This window comes from Euprymna scolopes, chromosome 11, assembly GCF_053919585.1.
Source record: "Euprymna scolopes isolate OS-2025 chromosome 11, ASM5391958v1, whole genome shotgun sequence".
Lineage (NCBI taxonomy): Eukaryota > Metazoa > Mollusca > Cephalopoda > Sepiida > Sepiolidae > Euprymna > Euprymna scolopes.
In genome coordinates this window covers 56,026,915-56,046,123 of record NC_136492.1, presented here as the reverse complement: position 1 = coordinate 56,046,123, position 19,209 = coordinate 56,026,915, and the positions used below count along the sequence as shown (strand labels likewise).

At 31.3% G+C, this 19,209-nt stretch overlaps 1 protein-coding gene and 1 pseudogene across 4 annotated transcripts in view; both read left to right on the top strand.

Moving 5' to 3' along the window:
* Nucleotides 1-19,209, top strand: part of LOC145287858 (serine/threonine-protein kinase PAK 3-like) — a 268,674-nt gene that overhangs the window by 193,867 nt on the left and 55,598 nt on the right. The window lies entirely within an intron of this gene.
* Nucleotides 4,027-4,160, top strand: LOC145288409 (U2 spliceosomal RNA; annotated as a pseudogene).

Here is a 19,209-nt window from a genome sequence, read left to right as displayed (position 1 = left end):
TATGCTAGATATATTACCATATGTCTGAATACACTATATACAAATTTTCTAATCTGTAGATCAAATATTTGTTGAATATATAGGTTGAAAATTGTTCTTACTCTCTCTCTCTCTCTCTCTCTCTGGCTACCTCACACACACATTCTAACTTTTATAGATATAATAGATAGATTATGCTAGATATATTTCCATATGTGTGAATACCCTATATACAAATTTTCTAATTTGTAGATAAAAAATTTGTAGAGTGCATAGGTTGAGAATTGTTCTCTCTATCTCTCACACACACATTCTAACTTTTAAAGATATAATAGATTATGCTAGATATATTTCGATATTTCTGAATACCCTATATATAAAAATTTGTTGAATGTATAGGTTGAGAACTGTTCTCTCTCTCTCTCTCTCTCTCTCTCTCTCTCGCTCACACACACACACATTCTCACTTTTATAGATATAATAGAAAGATTATCCTAGATATATTTCTATTTGTATGAATACTCTATATACAAATTTTAAAATCTGTAGATAAAGAATTTGTTGAGTATATGGGTTGAGAATTGTTCTCTCTCTCTCTCTCTCTCTCTCTCACACACACACACACATTCTCACTTTTATAGATATAATAGATTATGCTAGATATATTTCCATATGTCTGAATACCCTATATACAAATTTTCAAATCTGTAGATAAAAAATTTGTTGAGTATATAGGTTGAGAATTGTTCTCTCTCTCTCTATCACACACATTCTCACTTTTATAGATATAATAGACAGATTATGCCAGATATATTGAAATATGTCTGAATGCCCAATATACAAATTTTGAAATCTGTAGATAAAAAATTTGTTGTATACATAGGTTGACAATTGTCCTCTCTCTCACACACACACACATTCTCACTTTTATACATATAATAGATAGATTATGCTAGATATATTTCTATATGTCTGAACACCCTATATACAAATGTTCAAATCTGTGGATAAAAAATTTGTTGAATGTATAGGTTGAGAATTTTTATCTCTCTCTTTTTCTCTCTCTCTCTCTCGCTATCTCACACACACGCATTCTCACTTTTATAGATAAAATAGATAGATTATGCTAGATATATTTCCATATGTCTGAATACCCTATATACAAAGTTTCAAATCTGTAGATAAAAAATTTGTTGAATATATAGGTTTAGAATTGTTCTCTCTCTCTCTCTCACACACACATTCTAACTTTTGTAGTTATAATAAATAGATTATGCTAGATATATTTCCATATGTCTGAATACCCTATATACAAATTTTCTAAACTGTAGGTAAAAAATTTGTTGAGTATGTAGGTTAAGAATTGTTCTCTCTCTCTCTCACACACACACACACACACACAAGTTCTCACTTTTATAGATATAATAGATAGATTATGCTAGATATATTTCTATATGTCTGCCTACCCTATATACAAATTTCCAAATCTGTGCCCAAAAATGTGTGGAATATATAGGTTGAGAATTGTTCTCTCTCTCTCTCTCTCACACACATATTCTCACTTTTATAGGTTATATAGGTTGAGAATTTTTTGCTCTTTCCATCACTCACATTCACACTTTTATAGATATAATACATAGATTATGCCAGATATATTTACATATGTCTGAATACCCAATATACACATTTTCAAATCTGTAGATAAAAAATTAGTTGAATATATAGGTTGAGAATTGTTCTCTCTCTCTCTCTTTCTCTCTCTCTCACACACACATTCTCACTTTTATAGATATAATAGATAGATTATGCTAGATATATTTCCATACGTCTGAATACCCTATATCCAAATTTTCTAATATGTAGATAAAAAATTTGTTGAATATATAGGGTGAGAATTTTCCTTCCTCTCTTTCTCTCTCTCTCTTTCTCACACACACACAAGCTGAAAATTGTTCTCTCTCTCTCTCTCTGACTCTCTCTCTCTCTCTCACACACACACACATGGTCATTTTATAGATATAATAGATAGGTTATGCTAGATATATTTCTATATGTCTGAATACCCTATATACAAATTTTTAAATCTGTAGATAAAAAATTTGTTGAGTATATAGGTTGAGAATTGTTCTTTCTCTCTCTCTCACACACACATTCTCACTTTTATAGATATAATAGATTATGCTAGATATATTTCCAAATGTCTGAATACCCTATATACAAATTTTCAAATCTGTAAAGATAGAATTTGTTGAATATATAGGTTGAGAATTGTTCTCTCTCTCTCTCTTTCACACACATTCTCACTTTTATAGATATAATAGATAGATTATGCTAGATATATTTCCTTATGTCTGAATACCCTATATACAAATTATCAAATCTGTAGATACAAAATTTGTTGAGTATATAGGTTGAGAATTGTTCTCTCTCTCTCTCTCTCACTCACTCACTCACTCACTCACACACACACACACACATTCTACCTTTTATAGATATAATAGATTATGCTAGATATATTTCCATATGTCTGAATACCCTGTATACAAATTTTCAGATCTGTACATAAAAATTAGTTGAATATATAGGTTGAGAATTGTTCTCTCTCTCTCTCTTCTCTCTCTCTCTTTCACACACATTCTCACTTTTCTAGATATAATAGATAGATTATGCTAGATATATTTCCATATGTCTGAATACCCTATATACAAATTTTCTAATCGGTAGATAAAAAATTTGTTGAATATATAGGGTGAGAATTGTACTTACTCTCTCTCTCTCTCTCTCTCTCTCTCTCTCACGCACACATTCTCACTTTTATGGATATAATAGATAGATTATGCTGGATATATTTCCATATGTCTGAATACCCTATATACAAATGGTCAAATCTGTAGATAACAAATTTATTGAATAGATAGGTTGAGAATTGTTCTCTCTCTCTCTCTCGCAACCTTACACACACAACCACACGCAAACATTCTGACTTTTATAGATATAATAGATCGATTATGCTAGATATATTTCCATATGTCTGAATACCCAATATACAAATTTTCAAATCTGTAGGTAAAAAATTTGTTGAATATATAGGTTGAGAATTGTTCTCTCTCTCTCACACACTCACATTCTCACTTTTATAGATATAATGTATAGATTATGCTAGATATATTTCTATATGTCTGAATACCCTATATACAAAGTTTAAAATCCGTAGATAAAAATACGTTGAGTATATAGGTTGAGAATTGTTCTCTCTCTCTCTTACGCACACACACACACACACACACACATTTTCACTTTTATAGATATAATAGATAGATTATGCTAGATATATTTCCATATGTCTGAATACCCTATATACAAATTTTCAAATCTAGATAAAAAATGTATTGAATATATAGGTTGAGAATTGTTGTCTCTCTCTCTCTCTCTCTCTCTCTCTCTCTCTCTCTCTCTCTCTGGCTACCTCACACACACACACATTTTCACTTTTATAGATATAATAGATAGATTATGCTAGATATATTTCCATATGTCTGAATACCCTATATACAAACTTTCAAATCTGTAGATAAAAAATTTGTTGAGTATATAGGTTGAGAATTGTTCTCTCTCTCTCACACGAAACTGTGCGCTCGGCTTCTTCCCCCCCTTCCCACCCCAAATGCTTGGGAAACTGTGCACTGTTTTTGTTGGTTTTCAAGCTGCCTCTTCCCCCCCCCCACACACACACAGTTTAACAGTAGTAGGAGGTCAAGAGAAAGAGGGTGAGAGAGAGAGAAGAGTAAGTTGGTGAGAGAGAGAGAAAAGAGAAAGAGGGTGTTGGTTTTATATTTTTATTATCGTCTAATATTTTGAAAGCTGAATTTCTAATAAAATGTGCATCTATAGGAGATAATGCCTGGGAATGTGTTCCCCCCCCACAGTTTAACAGTGGTGTGACGTCAAGAGAAAGAGGGTGAGAGAGAGGGAAGAGTAAGTGGGTGAGAGAGAGAAAAAAAAGAAAGACGGTGTTGGTTTTGTGAAAAAAGTTGTTATTTACAATTGTTCGCATTCTTGGCCTTTTGGTCAAGATCAAAGTGTAGTATCTGTTCTTCAGATGCTGCACTTCTATTTCTTGTTCTCTTTCGGTGGAGGAGAAATCCTCCACGACTGAGACAATTTTTATTTTTGTACCTTTTCTCCACGTTAAAAAACGACCCTGGTGTCTAACTCTGTCCCGTGGGGAGGCATAGTAAATAGGTACAATTGTTCGCCATTAGTGGATGTTGACGTCACGTCACGTGACATGACTAAGCGGTTTTTTTTTTTAGTATGAATAACATTTTTTGTTATAATTATAAAGTCTACACTTAATTTTATAGAAAATGATGTATATATAATAGAAAAAAAAAATTACTGGTTTTGTTGGATTCAAGTGGATCCCCCCCCCCTCCAGTTTAAGAGATAGCAGGTCACGTGGTAATATACAAAATGGCTAGCGTAAATATAAAGATCGGTTTTTTTATCGACGAATATTTTGAAAGCTGAATTTTTTTTTATTCCTGTACATTTTTTCCTGATCTTTTTCGTTAAAACTCTTGTATAAATACTATTTTTAACCAGTTAAATACGTTGGAGACATTGTCATGGAGTTTAATAATCTCTAGAACAAAGCAGAAGAGAAATTACAAAAGTATCGGTAAAACAAAGTGTTTGTTTACATTTGTTCGCCATTACTGGATGTTGACGTCACGTCACGTGACATGACTAAGCGTTTTTGGATTATGTAATATTAACATTAAAATGACAGGTTTTTTTGGGGGCCCCCCTAGGAGAGAAATGATCAGTTCACCCCCTTTTAATGGTCCGTTTGGTGTGGAATTTCGATATTTGTCATGCGGGTGATCAAGGTTCAATATGATACATAATTTGTCAACTTTGGTTGTGTCTGTCAAAAGTTTGAGCTGACGTCACGTCACGTGACACGTATTGAATAACGTTAAAATGACAGGTTTTTTGGGGGGCCCCCCTAGGAGAAAAACGATCAGTTGACCCCTTTCTACTGGTCCGTTTGACGTGAAATTTCGATATTTGTCATCCGGGTGATCAAGGTGCAATATGATACCAAATTTGTCAACTCTGGTTCCGTCTTTCAAAAGTTTTAGCGTTACAAACAAACATACATACATACATACATACATACATACATACATACACACCGATTTTTGCCTTTTATATATATAGATGTGTGTGTGTGTGTAATTGAATCTCCTGAATTGAATATCACTTCCTACATTGATGATTGCAGACAAGTATTGCATGGAGTGTTCTTGCTTAATAGACTTTTTTGTAATTTTTCACTTTTTTTTTTCTCATTTCTCAGTTGACTCTGTCCAAGAAAGTTTCATAACCATCTTGGTCCATCTGATTTTTTTTATTTTGGTTGTTTTTTTGTAAGTACTTTCAACTGAGTTTCAACAGTTGTCTTCAGGTAGTTTTGATTATTGTCCATTTAAAATCTGGATGCTTTTATCTTATTAAGCAGGAACAATCAATACTTGTCTGAATGAAAACATGCTGCCTAAATACACTATATATATATATATATATATATATATATATATATATATAGCCCCTCCTCTTTGGGTTGAGCATTATCATAAATGTATTTCACCTTTGCTTATTTAGTAATCATACGAAGCTGTTTGTAAACAAAGTAGTAGCTTAAGCACTGTTAAGCAATGGACAAATGTTTATTTAATAGGCATTTGATGAATCATTTGCAAGCACCAATTCATAGTCCTGTGGTTAGAGCTGCCGACTGTCAGTGCGATGGTTGTAGGTTCGCTCCACGGCTAGGGAAAGGTGCTAGTCTAGCCGCATGAATTGTGATACACCAAAACTACTGTATGGGGATGACTATATATATTGGATGTACCTCTGACTCAACAGGTTGCAACCACCATTTATTCTACTAATTTAATTTCAAAAATTATGAACTGACATATTTTGAGACATTCATCTTGCATAATTAATTACTTCTACTGTTATGTAGCATTATTATTATTATTATTATTATTATTATTATTATTATTATTATTATTATATAGAAATAAAGAAACTTTGCCATGTAGTTTACATAGATTTTTGTGTGAAGAAAAATTTGTGTAAATTAGATTGTCATACTGAGAAAAAAGTTATCTTTTTTTCTAAATGCTCAGAACAAAAACATATTTGTAATTAGTTTCAGTTGGGATTTTCATATTTTGATGGTTATGAGGGGTCATAAATGCTCCCTTCCTCTTCGAATTTCAAATTTTTCTGATTTAGATAAAATTTGAAACATAGATATTAGATACCAATTAATAAATATTCCCTAAATTTTAATTTCTTATGATCTAAAGACCCCCCTCTCCTTCTCCCCCAATGGTGAAGATAGAGCTTAAGTTTCAAATGTTGGACATTTTTGTAGAATCAGAATGATTTAATGGATTTTATTCTAAATTGGAATAAGGATGTAATACAATATAGATTACATGTCATAGTTATTTCTAACACTAATGGCATATCGTAGTTATTAGGACAACAGCATATTCTTTTCATTGTCTTGACTCTCGAGTGTGTATCCATTGATATCTAATATGCTTTTATATAGAGTGATGTGGTTCTCGGTTGATTAACTGTGTTGGATATATAGAATCAAAACAATGAAAAGAATATTCTGTTATTACTAACACTAATGTCATATAATTATGACTAACACTAGTGTCATATCATAATTATTACTAACACTAGCGGCACATCATAATTATTACTAACACTAGCGGTACATCATAATTATTACTCTTAAATCTCTCTCAAACAAAATTTGTGATAAAAAAAAAATAGAAAATTTCCACTGTTGTGGTCTGTTAAGTACATAATATAAAAATCCTCTAAGCAATGTGGTTCTTTATCTTTTAAGTTATGATCTCCTAAAACTATGGATCTCATTAAAAAGAGCTGGTAAATGTCTGCTTGCTTCCAATCACAACAAATACCCACAATCATCGCTTTCAAATCCATCCAATTCGGTCCAGATTTTGTTGCAGAGTTCTACCAAGCTAATGCTTGATGTTGATTGGTTGCCACTCAGTTACTGTCTGGGTCAATCTGTCATACCCCTTTCAGGCAAGGTAGCCAACCTATCTCTTCTTTGGCTTGTCGATCAAATCGATTGAATTCCCCACTCTGGTTGTTGCATGCAGCTACTCATTACGGACTCCGTTGGCTCAGTAAACATCAGCCATGCAGTACCTAATCATGCACTGAATGATGGACAGCTTTTGATGTCATCCATGATAACTCTTTGACCCATAGAACAGAGTGAGTAGTACATTACTTGTGAATAGGTTCATTCTGATGTTAGGGTCCATCTTCCTGTTGCTGACCACATCCATGTTGAAGACGTAGTTGGCTCGGGCAGGTCTCTTTCTATGCCCTAACATGCATGTGGTCTGTGGTGAGTTCTCTTTTTTAAAAATAAATAATTTGTTTCTTGTTTGTTTTTTTTTGTTTGTTGTTTCAACTCCACTTAAAACTTGCTAGGTCAAAATATATCGAACAAGAAACTTATTCAAAATATTTAAGATCTCAATTATTTGAAAATGTTTAAGAACATATTTATTCATGAGTGTTTTGTGCTGATATCAAAAACAACTTGTGTGTCTTTATTTCTTAAGTGGTTTCTTAAGTAGTTAAGGTTAGGTTTGTCTGGTTTTACGATATATCAGCACATTTATTTTAGGTTACTTAATGCTGAACCATTATCAGTTGTAAACGACACCTTTTATAGGATTAATTGAATACAAGTTGCTATTTTCCCATACCGGGAGATGTATTACCGATTTATACATTTTTGAAAAGTATTAGCACATAAGTGATTACCAGTGCCAGGACAACAGCATATTCTTTTCATTGTTTTGATTCTCGATTGAGTATCCCTTGATATCTTATGCTTTTATATAGAGTGATGTGGTTTTCGGTTGATTAACTATGTTGGATATATACTCGAGAGTCAAAACCATGAAAAGAATATGCTGTTGTCATAGCCCTAGTGTTTACACTAGATTCACAAAAATCCAGAAAGACTCATGGTTGTGGAGTTAGACTCCAACTTATTTTTAAATCTTCCAATATTCAGTAATAATCAGTCTGATTTATTAATTCAACTTCATCTCCTAGCATTGTTATAAGTTATATTCTGACTTCTTCCAAGTAACACAACCCTGTAGTACACTGGTCATGTTTGTGGCATTCACCTTGGATCGGTTGGGCTGACTCTTTCATGTCTGACTGACAAGGCATGGTGATCCAAGGCTACTTCCATTATGAATACAAGATATTCGCGGTTCCAGTGACAAATGTTGTAAAGATGAGGGCCTGTGTCACTGTCCTGAACCCGGACTTGTTGATCCCACAGGATCGGTCATCATGCTATCATAACCACTTATGCCAGCTAACCACACAATCATATGTTATTGTTGTGTCATAACACAATAGTAAAATATATACAAAACTATAAATCTTGTTATTTTTTATGTTTGTTTGTCTCTGTCCACATTGTATAACATCACAAAGGGTTTGAAATCATCAAAACAGATGAGAAATATTGAGATCTTTTATGAAATCATAAATGAATGAAGTTATCATTTTGTGACATGATAAATGGACGAGGTCATCGCTTTGTGACGTGATAAATGGACAAGGCCATCGCTTTGTGACGTGATAAATGGACAAGGCCATCGCTTTTTGACGTGATAAATGGACGAGGTCATCGCTTTGTGACGTGATAAATGGACGAGGCCATCGCTTTGTGACGTGATAAATGGACGAGGCCATCGCTTTGTGACGTGATAAATGGACGAGGCCATCGCTTTGTGACGTGATAAATGGACGAGGCCATCGCTTTGTGACATGATAAATGGACGAGGCCACCGCTTTGTGACGTGATAAATGGACGAGGCCACCGCTTTGTGACGTGATAAATGGACGAGGCCACCGCTTTGTGACGTGATAAATGGACGAGGCCATCGCTTTGTGACGTGATAAATGGACAGGCCATCGCTTTGTGACATCATTCATAAAAGAGGGTGTGGAAGACATTGGAACGAGATCGTTTATAATATCCTAAATGAAATAACAAAAGGATGACACCATCAATTAAAGCAAACTGTATGTATGTGTATATATATATATATATATATATATATATATATTTAGTAATGTGATTGATAATTTAAAAATCAAATTATAATTAAATTAAAAATCCGTTTCATAAGAAGGAACAACAACAAAATCAATTATTTGTACGATCGTTTCGGAAAACAGTGTTTTTATTGTGGTAGACATCAAGTTACGGACAATAATTATTACATATAGTTTTTTTAATAAACAAGGTTTCCTCATCAGCAAATTGTGAAGGGTTTTTATTAAATTTAAAAGACACCATAAATAAACCTAGCATTAAAAGTAAGGCAGATGTATCTGGAAAAAAACTAAAATAAAGGTCTGGATTTAAACTTGATAAGAAAATTAATATGGGTTAGAGATAGAAAAGAAATAGAGTAAAATATAAATTTGGTTTAAGTACAATATTATACAGACATGCATATATATGAAAAAATACACATATATACATATACATAGATATACAGATATATACAGGTACAAATATTTACCTTTTAATTTTTCGCATTTTGAAATCAGAAACTATGGTTAAAGTACTCATATAGATGCTTGCTATAGCTTTTCAGCTTATGGAATGATAAATTTTGAAAAAGGACGCCTGTGCAATAATTTATTTCCGTTAGCATACTTTTGATTTAAAGACGCCACGGTTTATAATTCGAAAGAAATTGTAAGTTAATGTTATTTGTATAATTACATAATGCAAGGGGGATAATTAGTCATATTTTCTTTAATTAAAGGGTGCAAGGGGGATAATTAGTCTAACTTAATTTATTACAAAAAAAAATAAATATTGTAATCTATTTTTACTAATAAGTAATTTTTAATGATTTAAGGTGGTTTATATTTATTAAATTTAAACCAACGTTTATGACTGCATGTGAAGATTAGTTCCTGTCTTGAATTTAATAGGGTGGTTGCATTTTTTATATCTTCATATTTAAAAATTTTTAGGGTTTCTTTTGTACATAGTGCACAGAATTTATCTCCTGGTTTATATGGTTTGCAAGATTCAATTACTCACCATTTCAAGTTGAAAGAAATATTACTATTTTTGAGTTGCCAAATATAGTTGGATAGAGTAGTTTGGTTTGACAGAGAGTTATTTTTAAAAGAATATTTGTGCGTTGAAATTCTATGTTTTATTAGGCCAGATGTGGAACCAAAATATATTGCCTCTTGCTTATTGTGATTATTTTCCGTTAGGTCTGGTGCTGGATTATTATATGGTGGGTTGGTTTGTAATTGATCGGTAGGTTGGTTTAAGTTGGTGTCATTATTTAATCTGATAGTTGAGTTATGGCTGTTAATAGATTCATGTAGATTTGGGGTTTTTGATACTGTGCAGCTATAGATTACATTTTTAATTTTACATGAGCCTTGTAGGGGACATTTATTTTTTCTTCTACAGTTACAGTCTGTTGTATTTTGTAGCTTATTAATTTTCATTATAAACTGTGGCGTCTTTAAATCAAAAGTATGCTAACGGAAATAAATTATTGCACAGGCGTCCTTTTTGAAAATTTATCATTCCATGAGCTGAAAAGCTATAGCAAGCATCTATATGAGTACTTTAACCATAGTTCCTGATTTCAAAAGGCGAAAAATTAAAAGGTAAATATTTGTACCTATATTTTTATGTATATATCTGTATATCTATGTATATGTATATATGGGTCTATTTTTTCATATATATGCATGTATATATTTGTGTATGTATGTATGTCTGTATAATATTGTACTTAAACCAAATTTATATTTTACTCTATTTCTTTTCTATCTCTAACCCATATTAATTTTCTTATCAAGTTTAAATCCAGACCTTTATTTTAATTTTTTTCCAGATACATCTGCCTTACTTTTAATGCTAGGTTTATTTATGGTGTCTTTTAAATTTAATAAAAACCCTTCACAATTTGCTGATGAGGAAACCTTGTTTATTAAAAAAAACTATATGTAATAATTATTGTCCGTAACTTGATGTCTACCACAATAAAAACACTGTTTTCCGAAACGATCGTACAAATAATTGATTTTGTTGTTGTTCCTTCTTATGAAACGGATTTTTAATTTAATTATAATTTGATTTTTAAATTATCAATCACATTACTAAATATTAAATTAGCTCTAGGATATTTACCTATCGAGCTTATTATATATCTAAATTACAACAAGCACTTTTGCTTTCCTGTATTTTAATTAAACTAGTAATTTCACTATTACATTAAAATACACTCTGCTCTTTAGACTATTGTTCTAATCTCCTTTATATATATATATATATATATATATATATATATATATATATATATATATATATTGTATATGATATGATACTAGTTCAATTTGCTACCACCTAAAAAACAAAATCGGGACTGCTCCCTTCTTAATGTACATATATTTTAGTTAATAATACAAAAATAATACACCACTATAGCAACATAAAATGTTGAAAAGTTCTTGAAGTCCTTTACATAAAAACTAGACATTCCACAATTAATTCCACAATTAATATTATGAAACTAGTCACAACATTTTAAAATGTCTAGCATAGTAATTAACATTAAGAATTTCTTAGCCATTAAACAATCGTTTTCAATTTCATGCACTTCACACATAATCATGTTCACATGCAACATCTCATCACTAACGATGCTCATTTTGAAGTCGTAACTTATTAACCATTAAAAAAAACTTGACAGTAAGTACAGCAAGACTAACGTTGGTTGATGATGATTTGAATGTATACAAAAAAAAAAAAAAAGTTGAACAAGAAATTCACAGAACTTATATATAGCTCAGTTTGACCAAAATACTAAGTGGGCTATTAAAAAATTGAAGGAAAAAAGTCTCATCAGGCAGAAACTGTTATTTTATGAAAGTATGCTGTTTAATACACACACACACACACACACACACATATATATATATATATATATATATATATATATATATATATATATATATATATATATATATATAAACTTTGTGGGTAGAATGAGTGTCCTTCTTTGCTTGTTAGCTATAATCTTCCACGATCGGGCAAGTCCATCTTTTAAAAAGGGATGACAGGTGATTTTATGTGTGTATGTATGTGTGTGTGTATATATATATGTTCAGAGGTTAAGGAATGAGGGTGGAGAGTTGTATGTTTTGGTTTTGATTCCAACTGATGGCACCCAAGTCATATAAATTTTAATTTGGATCTTACAACGATATATTAGGTTCAATATAATAATTGAAAGAGAATTGTCTCTATAATAATAAATATGTAATCTGCATGAATTTAAATATATTTAAGCGTATCTTACGATCAGGCACCGCTGGGCAGCCTGCTTGTGTGTGTGTGTATGTATGTGTGTATATGTATATATATATATATATATATATATATATATATATATATATACACACACACACTAGACTACCCGTGACCCGTTGGGTTAGTATGTTATATTAGCTATGGGATTCATGTATGAGCGTGACACTTGTGACGTAAAGAAAATAGTTTTTTTTTTACATAATAGAAACATTTCTATGAAAGTATATTAAAATGAAAAAAGAATATAGATAGATTTCTATGAGTCGTTCTGTTTATTATAATTGATTATTTTTTTAATTTTTTTTTTATTTACAGTTACTGAATTATAAGTGGTTGATCATACTTACAGGTGAATGTGCACTGAACAGATACCATAATACTTAGTTAAATTCAAATTTTGATATATCTGCTTTTTTTTTTTTTTTTTTTTTTTTTTACATCATTCATTTCTGTATTACGTTTAAATTATTTTAAACCCCATTCTTCCCATGTTAAATAATAATTTCAAAATAATAACGTTAATATTTCAGTGCACAGGTCATGCGTGCATGCGCAACCGGATGTTGTAAACCGGAGAGTGGGTTACATACATTGTTACAAGATCGTTTGAGTTATATATATATATATATATATATATAATAAAATAAAAAAAATTACAATTAAATTTACCAAAATGATCCAAGATGGTAAAATTAAATATATTATAAATATTAAAGAATTAATATTTATAAAGTTATCTCAGCCAGATGTAAAAGCTCGATAAAACCAAATAGGAGATAGAGCTTATAATACGAGCAAAACAGTTAATAAAACATGTTAAAAAAAACACTTTGAAATGTGTTCAAAACATATTTAATCTGAAAAGGAAACACTAGATAAGTGGATAGTCCTTAATTCGCGGAGTTTCGAAGAAATACTTTCCTTCTCATCAGAGGGTAGGAATTAGCAAAATGCGGGATCGGATTTTGCATGATTCAGGTTTATTAACGATGGTATTATTGTAGATAGATGTTTTGCATCTGGGTGTTCCTAACAAGGTTACAAGGTCAGAATATATAAAGGCCGACTCTGATTTTTAAGATTCCAAAAATTCCAATACTGATTCATTTTAAAGTTTTCCAATATTCAGACTATACATTGATTTTCCAGAGATTCAAAAATGTGGCTCTCGCTCCTAGCATTCCTAAGTCTCATTCTGACTTCTTCCAAAACATCCAACTTGTGTAAACTCTACAACCCTGGTTTTCAATGAAGCATGTGTTTTACCCTGAATTATTTTAATTGTTACAAGCTCAGCAATATCTTAATTATGTCTACACAAGTTTTCATTTGATTTTTCAAGGGTTGATTTTTCTGCTTCCTCGTGTTGTGGAGCTGTCTGTGTAGGTTACTGGAAGAAATGAAGATGATGTCGTTCTGCCTTCAAACTACATACTTGATCTATAGATCCATTTCCCCTTTGCCTAAAAGTTTCGTCTAACGAATGTCTTCATCAGGATTTACTCACACTTTATATCACCTGATCAATTTGCAGCTGATTATATTTCTATAAAAGATGTCTAATCAATTTGAACAGATCAAATCAATTATTTGCTGTTCACACCTAGGGTTATCTGGTTCGGGAGGTCAAACCATGTATTGCAAACTAAATAATCATAGCAGCATATTCCTAATAACCCAATATTTAACTTTGGAATTAACTGAAATCAGACTAGTTTACTCTTGACAAAGATCTCTGCTCTGCTCACTACAAGTCTATTTAATTCAACATCTGGATGCTATTATATTAGATCTTATTCAGGGCATCTGTCCTACTTTGTAACCTTGGAATGTTTAATCGAACCTTTTATTGAATGCTGGATTAAATTACTCTGCCGGTCAATTAAGGATCTAATCTCTCCTAATGTATTCTTTAAACTTTGCCTGGAACTCATTGCAGTTCTATTACTAATTTAAAATGACACTTGATTCCAAGCTGTCATCAGTTCAAATTCAATCAGATCTCTTGTGGTGGTTATTTATGTATTAGTACTGTTGGGGAATCAGCACCCCCCCCCCCAGCCATTGTTAAAAAATAACAACTTGTGTCTAATCAATCGTATACAATGAGTTGTTCACAACAGGTATATTGCTTAAGCATGAAAGAGTTGATTCGCCATAAAAGCAAACGAAACCTTCATTCTAAAAAAAAAAAATTGTGGCTATTAAAAAGACTAATGGCAATGTCTGCTGTGGAATATCTTGCCTTGATTGTCGTCTCTCTAATGATTAAGCAGCTGTGCTAATCATCATGTGTTTATGATTTTGTGGAAGAGGGCATATGTTAATTGCAGTCACGAGTGGATGAGTTTGCTGCCAACAATTAAGTTTCTATGTAAACTAACTGTACCTGTCATCTGTTGGATCACAACCGCCTTCTATTTATTCTACATTAATTTGCAAAATTGGGACATTCTCATAAGATAGTCTCCATGCATAACTAGATATAATTTTTATTACGTCTATATTATAATTTATATTTTTTATTACGTCTATATTATAATTTATAATTTTTATTACGTCTGTATTATAATTTATAATTTTTATTACGTCTATATTATAATTTATAATTTTTATTACGTCTATATTATAATTTATAATTTTTATTACGTCTATATTATAATTTATATTTTTTATTACGTCTATATTATAATTTATAATTTTTATTACGTCTATATTATAATTTATAATTTTTATTACGTCTATATTATAATTTATAATTTTTATTACGTCTATATTATAATTTATAATTTTTATTACGTCTATATTATAATTTATATTCACTTGGAGTTCTCACACAGTCCACCATCACAGATTATTCGCTGATGAGAATCCGTGTTCTACTCTGGAGTCTGAGTGAAAACAAATCATTACCTTTGACCTTCAGGTGTATCTTGTTGAAAACAGTCTCTCCAAATTTTCGGTACTCTCCGCCTCTTAACATTTGCAAATGATTTGCATTATCACAATAGCCGCTTACCATTTATTTCTTGCTGACAACGACCATTGGTCTTCTATTAAATTTGGGTGACAATAAGCCTCCCCAAGATCTTTTTCCAAAATAACTAGATTCAGCATTAAATAATCTGAAAAGAGGTGATACGGTGTAAAACAACCAAACCAAACTTTGTATGCCTAAAACTGAATGGAACTTCCATGTGCAAGATTGTATTCCAAGAATTTCCTCCTGTGGAATACAATACCACGGAATTGCTTTTTAGTAGATTATAAGATGATTGTTTCCAAGTCCAATGTTAACAAATTTTTGTCAAGCTGTTATCTTAAACAATCAAATTCTAACCAGCTTCAAACATGGCCTTCAATTATCAAGTTGTTGTTTCACCATCCATCCACCTTACAAAGTCAGTAACCCTTATCCCTAAGTGGCTTTTAGGCCTTGATAAGCGAAAACAAGATTATAATTAGTTAAGAATTTTAATTCCAGTTGGCGTTAGATTAAATACAAATTTAGAATGTTAAGACATTTACTCAAGTTATGATGGACTTCAAAACGAATTAAAAGAATGGTATTTGTGATGTGTAGAAGTAACAGCTGGCCATTGAGGGTTGAGGATATGTGTTGCATGGATACAAATGCTATGTAAATGATATAATGGAGGTCTGATGTGAATCTTAAAGACAGGATCAGATCTGATGACGTGAGAAGAAGATTAAATCTGGACAGTATAGGGAGATGTGTGTAGGACAGGAGACTTTGTTGGTTTGGTCACATTGAAAGAAGAATGGATAAGAGTACTTGGGTTACTAAATATAGAACAGCTCAAATAACAAGGTAACTCAACAGGAGAAGGGCACAGAAAACATGGGAAGAGATAAGGACGGGTTTGAAAGGAAGAGGAATAAGTAAAGAGCTGGCCAAAGATAGTTTGGATGTTAATTTCTAGAAGCCATCCAACATATACCAGCTTGTAAAACAGGTCTTAAATTGAATATGATGATGCTGACGATATCTTAAAGTTTGAAATAACATTCATCGCTAAACATACAGATTGAATGAGCGGTTTGGCCTGAAATTACATATCATTATCTAATGTATATAATACAATAGCCAATTTTTTTTTAGGAAGATATTTAATTTTATTGTCCAATACATTCAAAACTTAAATTAAAACTATATACAGGATTTTTCAAACGGTAATAAAAGAAATTCCAAGACTGCAAGAAAACAGTTACTTTGTAAAGAGTCGTTACAACCCATTACTTGCGTATCCTGCATTTAGTAGCTAAGTGAAAAATATTTATCTGTATATTAATAAAATAGATAATTTTTTCCCCTCTATAAAAAAAACAAAGAAATACAAACACAGATGCCACATATAAATTTGATCTGGTCACACTAAGATACCCGCTGTAGGTTTTGTGGATGTTATCAGTCAATTTTATTTAATATTGTAAATTTCTGTAAACAAGTCACATTTACAGGTAGTAGCAGGATATTTACTTGGTCATTATTGTGTCCTCTACCTCTCCCAGTTTACACTGTTAAAAAATATTTCATAGGGTTCAATTATTACACAGATCCATGATTGTTTTATTTTATCATTTTGTTTTATTAATAGTCATCTAATACTCCTTCAGTATGTTTTGTTTTGTTTTTTGCTTCCTTCAATCTGATTGGCTGCTCAGATTTGTTCCACAGTTTTTGAATGAAGATTGAATTTTTGAACAGTTTTATAATCAGTTTTGTAAAATCCAACATGGCGTCTGTCCTTAATCGCTTTGATAAAAACATGGAAAACTTTAATTATCATGCATTAGTGTACAGATTTTCAAATGTCTTATCACAAACAATATGCAGAGTTTTATTAGCTTTCAATTGGTGTAAAATAGATTTGAATTACATTGAAAATCAACTTAGGATGATTAGAACACCAATATAAGTTGAACACTGTCGGTATATACTACATATGTATGCATATAACATAATTAGAACTGATTAGACAAAATACTTTGTGGTTAGAAAAATGACTGCTTCTATTTTGAACTCATCACGGCTGTATTTGACAGCATGAATCCGAACATATGAAGTTTGCAGATAATTCTATTATAACAGGAAATGTGTATGTGTATGTATATATATATATATATATATATATATATATATATATATATATATATATATATTCTTAGATATTGCTCACACTAGTCGAGGATATGTCCTTGACAATCAGTCTAACGAGTGGCTATTAGTGATAGATGATTCAAAAACATTTTCAGGAGTCCAATATTTTTCCCAATTCCGATACAATTACAGATTCTGTTCTAAATTACCAATTTTGATTCTTATAAAAAAATATTCAGCTATATAGTGTTTGTTCTTTTTTTTTTTTTTTTTGATTACTGTAAAAGCCCATGTAATATCTATAGGTTTTTGCAAATGTAAAATACTCTATTGACAGGGGTGGGTATATGGATTTTAGTTTTACTGATAGTTTAATCAAATCAATAAATATTTGTTTCGTTTGTTTTGTTTTACCTTTTTCGGATTATTTAATGCCGAATCCAGTTATTTTGAAAATAGTATTCATGTAACATTCAGTTATTTTGTAGAAGGTTTTTATTCAAGTTCTTTGTATCTTCAATCGCTAATTTGTAGTGTTTGGTTTAGTTGTTTTATAATGGATTCTATCGTTTTGTTCCCTGCCCTTCAGAACATGAATGAGTTTTGCAATGGGAGAGGGAAAAGGGTTACAGTAATGATGTTTGGTATATTTTAAGTTGGGAAACCAGTTAGGAAGTGGGGGAGATAAAAAGAAAGTGGGAAGAAGGAAAAGTGGGATTGTTGTTTATGGTTTTGCAAAACATAATTAAGTTTTGCAAAAAGGAGAAAAACAAAAAGCATCAATGTTAGATGCATTTCGTCTCAGGAAGCCAATATCTTCAGACAGCCTGATCTGGTAGCACCAGTAAATATTTGTCATTTTATCATTTTCAGCATTAGAAAAATAGGCACAAATGTTTCCAATTTCAAATAATCGCCCCAACACTGGTGGTTACTGAGGGAATACTAACAGGGCTGTAAAGTATTTTTTGTAGGTCAGAGTGTATTTCCCCCAGTGCGCTTGCTTTTCGAATCTAACCTGACCATGCCTCTTACTTTCTGGAGAGAAAGTATCATTGGATAAAACATTTTCTTATTCGATTTGGAGTTTTTATGTGTAATTCTTTTTTAAATTCATCTCCATTATACAAATACATCTCTATGTCAATATATTTTGTATTTATTTTTTTTAATTTTTTACTAATGGGTCAGTATTTATCACAGCTCAAGAAATACTCTAGGATAAGATTTGATTATATTGAAAGATTGACAGTTGAATGATGATCAATATTATAAGAGGATTGGAGATAATGGAAATAATAAAATTTGATAACTCATAAAATGGTTTATCACAAGTGTGGCACAAGATTTGAAGATGACTGTGTTGTAACGCTCAAGGAAAAAGCAACGACCACATTTGGAAAAAAACTTTGTTCATGAAAATGACCCGGAGGAAGAAAAGATGAGTTCATGCCGTAAAAATTTACAAGTAGGAATCAGAATAGAGCTCAGTTGAACACTTTCAATAGAAATAATAGCAATGTCCCCTTTTATGTGTGTGTACTTGTCTTTTTTGTTTGTGTGTGTATGTGTGTAT